Source organism: Papaver somniferum, unplaced genomic scaffold (genome assembly GCF_003573695.1).
Source record: "Papaver somniferum cultivar HN1 unplaced genomic scaffold, ASM357369v1 unplaced-scaffold_137, whole genome shotgun sequence".
NCBI classification, from domain to species: Eukaryota; Viridiplantae; Streptophyta; class Magnoliopsida; order Ranunculales; family Papaveraceae; genus Papaver; species Papaver somniferum.
In genome coordinates, this window is record NW_020622934.1 from 2,302,701 (window position 1) to 2,313,706 (window position 11,006).

Here is an 11,006-nt window from a genome sequence, read left to right on the forward strand (position 1 = left end):
GACTAATCCTTTCCAAAGAGTGGTGTAAGAAGAGTGAACTGGGTAATTTTCTTATTAAGATTTACAGGTACAAGACATAGTCTTTATATAGACTCACTGACTCAATCAACAGATACATCACAGCTGTAAGTAATCTAAGGCTGTGAATCACTAGACCATACATTGTACTGATGTATGACTCAGTCTAACATCCCCCCTCAAACTTATGCATGTACTGCACGCATGAGTTTGTTCTTTAAAAGCCCAAACTGAGACTTGGAAAGACCCTTGGTGAACAAATCAGCAATCTGACTGAGAGTATGAATGTAGGAGACTTGCAGGAATCCACAGCTAACCAAATCACGAATCATGTGATAATCAACTTTTATGTGCTTAGTACGAGCATGAAAAATTGGATTTGCAGTGAGACTCCTTGCACCAAGGTTATCACAGTATAAACGACATGGAAGTGACAAGTAGACAGATAGCTCTTCAAATAAGTATGATAGCCATAAAATTTCAGCAGCTGCATTTGCAAGGCCTCTATACTCAGCTTCAGTGGAGGATCGAGAGATAGTGTGTTGTTTCTTTGAGGACCAAGATACCAAGTTACCCCCTACAAAGACACAATATCCTGATGTGGATTTGCGTGTATCAGGGCACCCTGCCAAGTCACTATCACAGTAAGCTGTTAAGACAGAGCAATCACCAGCTTGAAGAGTAATACCCTGACCCAAGGAACCTTTAATATATCGCAAGATGCGTTTAGCAAGTTGGAAATGCACATCAGTTGGTTTGTGCATGAATTGACACACATAGTTAACCGCAAAACTGATGTCAGGCCGTGGTAGAGTGAGGTATTGAAGACCTCCCACCAAACTTCTATAAGAAGCTGCAGTTACATCTGACAAAGGAGAGCCATTATAAACTGACACTCTGGGTCCTGAGCCAACTGGAGTTCGACATGGTTTGCAAGTAAGCATATCATATTTTCTTAGCAGATCCAGTGAGTACTTGTTTTGGGTGAGAAGCATCTTGTTTGCAGAGGAATCAAAAATTTCTTCAATGCCCAAGAAGTAGTGAAGATCACCAAGGTCTTTCATGGCAAATTCTGACTTCAAAGATGTAATAAAGGAAGTAAGAATAGAATCAGAAGTTCCCACAAGAATAATATCATCAACATAGACCAGGAGAAGCATCCTCTCAGAATTCTTATGATAAATGAACATTGAAATATCACACTTAGAATTCTGGAAGCCATATTGAAGAAGATAGCCACTAAACCTCTCATACCAGGCTCTAGGAGCCTGCTTAAGACCATATAGGGATTTCTTAAGTTCACAAACATATGTAAGATGATCTAGATCAACAAATCCAGGAGGTTGTTCCATATACACTTTATCCTTTAGATGTCCATGCAAAAAAGAATTACTAACATCCAGTTGTCTCATGCTCCATTTGTTAGAAATAACCAAACTTAATACACATCTGATTGTAGTGGCTTTAACTACATGACTAAAAGTCTCATCAAAATCAATTTCATCCACTTGATGATAACCCTTTACCACTAGTCTAGCTTTATGTTTATCAATAGATCCATCAGAATGGAGTTTAGTCTTATAGACCCATTTGCAACCAAGGACATTCATAGAAGGATGGTATGGAACATGAATAAAAGTATGATTTTCATGAAGTGCAGTATACTCAGTTTTCATAGCTTTGACCCAAACTGGAAGTTTACTAGCTTCTCTAAATGTCTTAGGTTCAGCTGGTGGTTGAAGTAGAGTAGCAAGAGCAATGGTAACTGGATGTTTACAAGTATGATTTTCTACAAAATCTTTAGAGAGAGGCTTAGGAACATGGATACCTGATTTTGATCTTGTATGAACTCCAGAAGCAGGTTGACTAGTAGAACAAGATACCAGATCTGATGAAGGACAAACTTCAGTGGTTGATGTAGACTATGGGCAAGCAATAGGTATCTCTGAAGTAGAAGTAGTTGGTACCTCAATAGAAGTAGGTAACACTGTAGTAGAGGCAGCAAAAGGAAATTTAGCTTCATCAAATACTACATGAGTAGTAACATAAATCCTTTGAGATTTGATATCCATACATCTGTACCCTTTGTGATGAATGTTGTAACCCAGGAAAACACAAGGAGCTGATTTTGGACTTAGTTTATCTTTCCTATAAGCCACTAGGTTTGGATAACACAAACAACCATGTACTATTAAAATAGAATAATCTGGTTTAGAATGATATAAAACTTCATATGGAGACTTATAGTCAAGAACCTTGCTAGGTAGTCTATTAATGAGAAAGACAGCTGTTAAGAATGAATCAAACCAGAACTTCTTAGATAGAGAAGCATGAAAAGATAAGGTATTTCCCATTTCTGTGACATGCCTGTGTTTCCTTTCAGCTGAACCATTTTGTTGATGAAGATGAGGACAAGAGATTCTCAAAGCAATACCACTTAAATCAAGAAATTCTCTAAAAGGACCTTTAATGAGTTCCAGTGCACCATCACATTGAAAATTCTTAATCTTGACTTCAAAGAGATTCTCAACAAGAGATTTAAACAGCTTAAAGCAATGAACATTTTCTGACTTATGCTTCAGAGGATAAATCCAAGAAAATTTGGAACAATCATCAACAAACAAAATGTAGTATTTGTATCCCAAATGTGATTGTACAGGGGCAGGCCCCCAAATGTCACAATGAATAAGTAGAAAAGGTGCTTTAGAAACACTGCTAGTAGCATGAAAAGGAAGACATTTATTCTTGGCTAATTGACAAGACTCACAGACAGAAGAAGTACATTTGGTTGATAACTTGATGTTAGTAGCCATATCAAGTTTTTGAATGATCTTCTGTGCAGAATGGCCTAGCCGGAAATGCCATATAGAGGAGGAAGCGACTAAAGCTGAAAAGGAAGTACTGTGAAGAGAAGTAGTAGTTGTTGAAGCATCACTGGATGTCTTGGATTGACCAGATAATATGGGATAGAGTCCATCCTTCATTCTCCCTCTAGCTAGTATAAGGTTGCTCTTCAATGACTTGATTTCATACCCCCAAGGATAGAAGAGAAACACACAATTATTTTCCTTTGTAAATTGAGCCACAGATAATAAATTGTGTTGCAAGTGAGGTACATATAGAACTTTGTGCAGATGAAATTGATTAGAAGAAGTAGACAATGTAGAAGAACCAGTTAGAGAGATTGGAATTAACTTACCATCACCAACCATAACTTGTTCTGGTCCAGAATGAGGAGTAGGTTGCTGAAGTAATGATGCATCATTGGCCATATGACTAGAGGCACCTGAGTCAGGAATCCAAATTGGCCCTGAATTTGTATGACTCCAACAACCACCACTCTCATAAGCAGTATCAGAAGGAAATTGAACATTAAAATCAAATTCTTGTGTGTCCCAAGGAGAATGAGAAGTACTTCCTGCATTGATATCTAGACCAAGAAAAGCTCGTTGTGGTGGTGCAGTGTTGTTGCGAGATGCAGAGTATGTAAATCGACACCTGTTTGCCTTGTGACCATCTTTATGACATATCTGACATGGCTCCTCTCCAGAAGTGAGAATTCTTTTCTGCACATGATTGAATTCATTTTTTCGAAAACCAGGTGAATATGATGATGAATTATTCTGAAGTATAGGTGAAGATGATGCAGTCATAGGTGGTTGAGATGTCATAGAAGAAAGAAATGACACAGGTTTTCGAAAAGTAGAAGTATTATTGTATGATGGAGATTGGCGACGAACAAAAAATGCAGAATTTGTGGGATCTGTGATGAGGGAAGAATAAGAATCTGAGTCTTGTTCTTTCAAGAACTGCTCATGACTGATGAGGCGAGATCGAAGCTCATAGAAAGACAATGGAGGTTCTCTATGTTGAACATTAACCACAAAGTGAATGAATTCCTTGCCAAGGCCATTAAGAGTGTACATAACCAAATCAGAATCTTGCACTGGTTCACCAATTTCTGCAAGAGAATCAGCAATTGTTTTAATCTGATGGAGAAACTCATAGATTGTTGAAGATCCTTTCTTGATAGAGTGAAGTTGAGATCGTAACATTGATTTTCTGGCAAGAAATTGATCGCTGAAAAGTTTAGCAAGATGCACCCATTTTTCTCTATCCGTTTGTTTACCGAGTAACTCAGAAGAGAAGGAACGATCAACAGTAGCGTTAATACAAGATCCAACAAACTTATCGATCTGCAACCACTCAAGATAGTTTGGATTTGGTAATTGAATGTTGTTAATCATAACTGTAGGTGATTCCGGATGAACGGATCCATCAACAAAACCATAAAGGTTTGTACAGATAAGAATAGATGAGATTTGATCCTTCCAAACCAAGTAATTAGATCCATCTAATTTGCCAGATACAAAATTAGATATATTCTGAAACGGAATTTGAAATCTGCTATGAAACACAAAAGGATTACAAAAGGTTGAATGTTGTTGTGGTTGTGAGCAATGTTGTTGTTGCTGTTGAAGATGTGTAAAATTTGTAGGTTGAAAAGATTGAAAAGATGTAGGTACAGGAATTTGTATAGGTGTGTGTTGTAGTGATGGTGGTGGAATTGATGTAGAAGGCGGTGGAATTGATGTAGAAGGCGGTGGAGTTCGTTGTGTAGTCAGTGGTGTTGATATGTGTTGAGAAGAAGGTAATTGTTGTTATTGTGGTTGTTGAGAAGAAAACAATGGTGGAAACATAGTTGTGTTAGAAGAAGGATTTTAGGTGGTGGTGTTAACAGCGGAAGAAGAAGCAACAGTGGTTTGAGTAGTTCTCACCATTTTTTTAGGGTTAGTTGCAGGTTTAATGGTGAGAAGTTGAAGATGAAAGAAAATTACAGGATCAGAGGAAGTTAAAATTCGTTTTGGTATCTGATACCATGTAAGAAGTGTGAACTGGGTAAATTCTCTTATTAAGATTTACAGGTACAAGACATAGTCTTTATATAGACTCACTGACTCAATCAACAGATACATCACAGCTGTAAGTAATCTAAGGCTGTGAATCACTAGACCATACATTGTACTGATGTATGACTCAGTCTAACAAGTGGAACATGAGGATACCGGGGTTTAGCGGATTAATTTACAGCAACCTGAATCCAATAGAGTTGATGTTTTTAATTTGCAACATTCGAACAACTTATTTGAATATGGGGGGCTTATCATCCAAATTTTAAAAAACAGTAGATGTCCAAAGAACTGTGGATTCAATTTTAAGTTGTTTAAGAAGTTACCGTGGTTGGAGTATCTACCTGAAAAGTATTCCCTCTTTTGTTTCCAGTGTTTTCTTTTTCACACAAATTCACCAAAACATGATGCATTTACTTTAAAAATTGAAAAAGAGTTAGCTGCGGTGGTGATTGTTCATTTATAGGGCATGAGGGTACATCTAATTCTCCACATTCTACAAAAATGGGGCGTGCATATGATTTAAAAAATCAACATCTACAACAATTGAGAATCGGTGGAAAAAAAATATTTAGCCCACCGGAACTTAAAATCCTGATTCCGTCGCTGTCATTTGAAATGGTTGGGTAATTGCTCTCAGAGCATTTCTCTTTTCATAACAAGGAAAAGAAATTTATTGCGCTGATGATGAAATTTATTACAGTACTCTGTTTTCACCAACCCACCTAAATTCCAAATACCTATGTCTCTCTCTTATATTCAATTTCCAACTCCACAAAGAGTAACAGTCAACAACGTCACACCACCTACCTACCAAACCCATCCCTCTCTTTCTCTCTCACTCACTTGAATTGTTTTCTTTTTGTAGGAAAAGCCCACACAATTCTCTTCAATTTTCTTACAATCTTTTTTTCCTTCTCTAAAATCTCACTTATTGATATTTCTATTAATCCCTTCCCGGTTTTGCAGGGGGCAACACAGAGTTTGATTTTCCTTTGTGATCTGATTTGATTAATCTTTCAAAAACAATGGGTAGTGATGATAAGGTGGTTTTCACTTTAGCAAAAGTTTCTGAACACAATCAGTCTAAAGATTGTTGGCTTATCATTGGTGGCAAGGTTAATCTTCTCTCTAGATTCTCTACCCTTATATTTTGTAAAATCCAATTATGTTTCACCTTATTCCACTATTATTGTTTCTTTATGTTTTGTTTATTCGAGATCTATGTTTCGAGATTACTATATGATCGAAATTGGATCTGCTTATTTGTTAAATGTTTAAGATTTCTGTACGATACTCAAAATTATGCATCCTGGGTTTGTTTGTGGGATTAGTTAAGTAACTTAGCTTATAAAATCTATACAATCTTTGAGAATTTGGGCAATACGACGGATTTCTATGGTTCAAGTTTAGTCTTAGTTGGTGTTACTAACTAATGTAAGAAAGAGAAGGCAATTTATGCATCAATTATACAGCTAGGGATTATGATGGTGATGAATTTCAAATACAATGTTGGTTAAACTTCAACATAGAAGTCACTAACAAGCTGGTTAGGACAAGATTAGGAAATTGATGTAATCCTAAGGGAATTAGAAGTCATCTAGTTCTAAGAAAAGGAAAGACATGTAATAAGGTAATAGGACTAGGAAAAGGAATTCATAGTTCTATATATATATGATCACCAAAGTTGTGGTTGATCATATGAGCAAGATTAGAGATTGTGTTTAGTTTTGAGAGATTTTCTAAACATCAATAAAGAGAGTTGTCTTTATATAAGCTAAGTTTCATCTTGCAGTTGCCATTAATTGGTATCAGAGCTTGTTTCTGAGCATGGAAAATCAAACCACCATTGTGGGTGCAAAAAAGTTCACGCCACCATCAATACAAGTTCCAATCCTCAACGCCACAAACTACACAGTATGGGCCATGAGAATGAAGGTACTGATGAAAATCTACAAAGTTTGGGAAATAATTGATCCTGGTACAATGGACCCAGACAAAAACAATGTTGCCATTGGATTACTCTTTCAAGCAATACCAGAATGTCTTGTTCTACAAGTTGGTGAACAGAAAACTTCAAAGAAAATTTGGGATGCAATAAAGGAACGTAATCTCGGAGCTGACCGAGTTAAAGAAGCCCGTCTGCAAACCTTAATTCTGAATTTGAAAGAGTGAAGATGAAAGACACTGATACTATTGATAACTTTGCAGGAAAGCTATCAGAGATAGCCTCAAAAGCTGCGTCACTTGGACAATCCATTGATGAAGATAAACTGGTAAAGAAGTTTCTCAATAGTTTACCAAGATCCAAGTATATTCATATCATAGATTCTCTCGAACAAGTCTTAGATTTAAAGAAGACTAGATATGAAGATATAATTGGAAGATTGAAAGCATATGAAGAAAGAATCCTTGATGAAGAAAATAATGGAGAAACTCAAGGAAAACTCTTTTACACAAACTCTTACCAACAAAACTCTGCGAAAAGAGGAAGAGGTCGTTGAAGAGGTGGTAGAGGAAACAGAGGCCTAGGAAGGGGATGAAGGTTTAACTCACAAGATAGAACAACAAGTCATAATGATCAAAACCAAGGGAAAGAAAAGAAGGATAGATCAAACATTATTTGTTACAGATGTGATAAACCAGGACACTTCTCCTCTGTATGCCCTGAAAGAATACAAAAGATGGAAGAAGCAAACAAGAATGAAACAAGGGAAGCATATACAACTCTTTTCATGCACGAAGTTGTATTCTTAAACAAAGGGAAACTAATACCAAAGAACTACTAATCAAAGGATGGAGAATAAGGAATCTGGTATTTAGATAATGGAGCCAGCAATCACATGACTGGTAAGAGACACTACTTTTCTGAACTCAATGAGAAAATCAAAGGACAAGTGAAGTTTGGGGATGGATCTTCTGTAGAAATTGAAGGGAAATGATCAATTCTATTTCATAGCAAGACCGGAGAACAGAAGCTTGTCACAAACATCTACTTCATCCCAAACTTACAAAGCAACATTCTAAGTTTAGGACAAGCTACAGAAGTTGGATGTGATGTTAGAATGCGACAAGATTATCTAACAGTTCATGACCCAAGTGGAAGACTTTTATTTAGAGTCTCACGCTCACAGAATAGACTCTACAAGATAAGTCTCATGATTGGAAGGCCATTATGTCTGAATATGAGACTGGAAGATCAGACATGGAAGTGGCACGCAAGGTTAGGACACATAAGCTTTAGAACTTTAAAGGCAATATCTCAGAACAAGATGGTTCGAGGACTACCACAGATAAATGATGAAGCAAAAATCTGTGAATCATGTTTAGTTGGGAAACAAACTCGTCAAGGTTTCCCAAAAGCAACAACATTCAGAGCCTCAAAGCCATTAGAGCTTCTTCATGCTGATTTATGTGGTCCTATTACACCACAAACCCTTGCAAATAACAAATACATATTTGTTATCATAGATGACTTCTCAAGATATATGTGGTCTATTCTTATGAAAGAAAAGAGTGAAGAATTTGACAGATTCAAAGCTTTCAGAAATCTGATAGAAAAAGAGTTAAAAGAGGAGGTCCAAATGCTTAGAACTGATAGAGGAGGAGAGTTCACTTCCTTAGAGTTCAACAAGTTCTGTGAGTCAAATGGAATCAAAAGACAACTCACAGCACCATATACACCACAACAAAACGGAGTGGTGGAGAGGAGAAAAAGGACTCTAATGGAGATGACAAGAAGTTCTTTAAAGGCTATGCAGGTACCTAATTATCTATGGGGAGAAGTTGTACGACACTCCACATACCTAATAAACAGGATACCTACGAAAGCTCTGAAAGACATGACTCCATATGAAAGTTTGCGAAATAGAAAACCAAACATAGATCATTTAAGAGTGTTTGGTTGCAAAGCATACGCAAAAGCTGATTCTGCAACTCTTAAGAAATTGGATGATCGATCTCAGACTCTTGTGAATCTAGGAATTGAGCCTGGATCCAAAGCTTACAGATTATTCAATCCAACAACGAAAAGAGTAACAGTGAGTCGAGATGTGGTATTCGATGAAAAAGCAAACTGGAACTGGAAAGAAACTAATGATGGACCAAGTAGGGATCCAGGAATGTTTCACATGAGATGGGGTCAAGTAATTGATGAAGGCGAAGGACCCATAATCATCAATACCAATGGAAACAATGATGTTAATCAAGTTTGAAGAAATGAGACAATTGATTGGAGTACAAGATATGTCACGGGTAAGGTTGAAGCTTAACGGGGAGAATGTTGGTTAAACTTCAACATAGAAGTCACTAACAAGCTGGTTAGGACAAGATTAGGAAATTGATGTAATCCTAAGGGAATTAGAAGTCATCTAGTTCTAAGAAAAGGAAAGACATGTAATAAGGTAATAGGACTAGGAAAAGGAATTCATAGTTCTATATATATATGATCACCAAAGTTGTGGTTGATCATATGAGCAAGATTAAAGCTTGTGTTTAGTTTTGAGAGATTTTCTAAACATCAATAAAGAGAGTTGTCTTTATATAAGCTAAGTTTCATCTTGCAGTTGCCATTACACAAGACGTGGGTATTAACACCCGGTGACTTTAGCATTATCATTCTGCTAGACAGAGTGTTAAGTCCAAATATTGATGTACACAAAATGCAAAGGTCGATATTAGCTTCCTTAATCAGGCAAGCTTATGTTGTTGGAAATTGACACTTGCAAAAATTTACCAAGGACACTGCTTTGTCTTCCCTAAAAATATGAACAATGTTCGCTTTAATATTTCTTAGTTTTCTAAGGCAAACTCGAAATGTTTTCTGGCTTTTTGGCTTGCTGCTACTTGTTTATTTTGTTGGCTTTTGATCTTATGTATTGCTTTATACAGCTTCAATAATGTTTGATTCTTACACAACTTTAGAGTATAGAAAGCAAAATCAAACATAATCACTTCTATTTGCTTGCTTCATTTTCATACTAGAGAATTCCCTCCATCTTCAACTGAATCAGTCAAATACAGTTTCGTGGATCTAACTCACTTGGCAGTTGAAAATATGAAATTAGTCCATGAAATTTTGTCTAGTCCACCTGGTAGTAATAACAGTGAATTAGGGAGGGGTGTAATTGCGAGACAATAGAAAGAAACATTTCATCTAAAATGTAAAAGGACCAATGAATATATTATTCTGCAGTATCCCATTAGCTCGATGCTGTTTGTACTATTTAGTGATGGTGTTTCAGAAGTCAGACTTTCTGTATCCGGAAGTATTTTAATTCTCCCCTTTGTAATTTCTGTAACAGGTGTACGACGTGACCAAATTTATGGAAGATCACCCTGGTGGTGATGAGGTTCTCTTGTCAGCCACAGGTATTATTTGAGATGAGGATCTGCTTAAGTAAAATGTGTAGTTAATTTGATTCCATTGTCAAGGTTTACGTGAATAAATTCTATACTGTTGTTGTTTATCAGGAAAAGACGCAACCGATGATTTCGAGGATGTTGGCCACAGTACTAGTGCTAGAGCAATGATGGATGAATACTTAGTTGGGGAGGTTGACATGGATACAGTCCCGATCAAGCAGAAATATACTCCTCCAAAGCAGCCTCAGTACAACCAAGACAAGACCTCAGAGTTCATCATCAAGCTACTCCAATTCCTTGTCCGTTGGCAATCTTGGGGTTGGCAGTCGGTATCCGATTCTACACCAAATCAGCCTAAACAATCAAGTTTCATCATTAATGAGCTTCATAGAAAAGAATATAAGTCTATCATGTTATTGATATCATTTTAGTCTTGTCTTTATTTGGGATTGACAGGTGAGTAGTTAAATTGCTGTCGAAGTTCAAAAACTTGTTTGCAGTTTGATTTAATGGTTTGTATAACACCAAGGCCTAATAACTCATTTGGTACGTTTCACTTTTTCCATATAGAGTTGGGAAATAAATTTGCTTCTACTTGGAAAGAAAATGAAAGTAATCAAATTAAAACCCATTTGAAGTGTTTTTTAGTGGGAGCTTGAGGCTTGAACAGAGAAACAAGACTAGGTAGACTAGATTCTGCGAACAAAGGGTCTG

The 11,006-nt window shown here is 36.7% G+C and overlaps 1 pseudogene; it reads left to right on the forward strand.

The window, feature by feature from the left end:
• The first annotated feature begins 5,863 nt into the window (after window positions 1-5,863).
• LOC113334999 lies at window positions 5,864-10,729 on the forward strand (annotated as a pseudogene).
• The last annotated feature ends 277 nt before the right edge of the window (window positions 10,730-11,006 follow it).